This window comes from Arachis ipaensis, chromosome B02, assembly GCF_000816755.2.
Source record: "Arachis ipaensis cultivar K30076 chromosome B02, Araip1.1, whole genome shotgun sequence".
Lineage (NCBI taxonomy): Eukaryota > Viridiplantae > Streptophyta > Magnoliopsida > Fabales > Fabaceae > Arachis > Arachis ipaensis.
In genome coordinates, this window is record NC_029786.2 from 89,216,625 (window position 1) to 89,216,994 (window position 370).

Below are 370 nucleotides of genomic sequence, written 5' to 3' on the forward strand. Positions count from 1 at the left end.
ACTAATAATTGGATGCTATGAAAAAGCGAAAGCCATTTAAGCATCTAAAGATTAATCACATTTTGTCACATTGTTTTTTACAACATTATCCCTTTTAAACTTTAATCATCCATTTCAGTAATATGAATAAACAATTAACACGAAGGACTAATAAAATCCAAGACCAACATAGAGCCATTGGAGGAACACTATAATACATGACATATATTCATATAATATACAATTTTTCTAGATATCACATTGCTTCTGAAAAGGGATAAAGAATGTGAAGCATTTTAAGTCCCCAATATATAATTTAATAAAGACTGCACAATAGAAATGACATGCTATTTTACTAGCATATTATATTATATTGTATTATATAATGCTA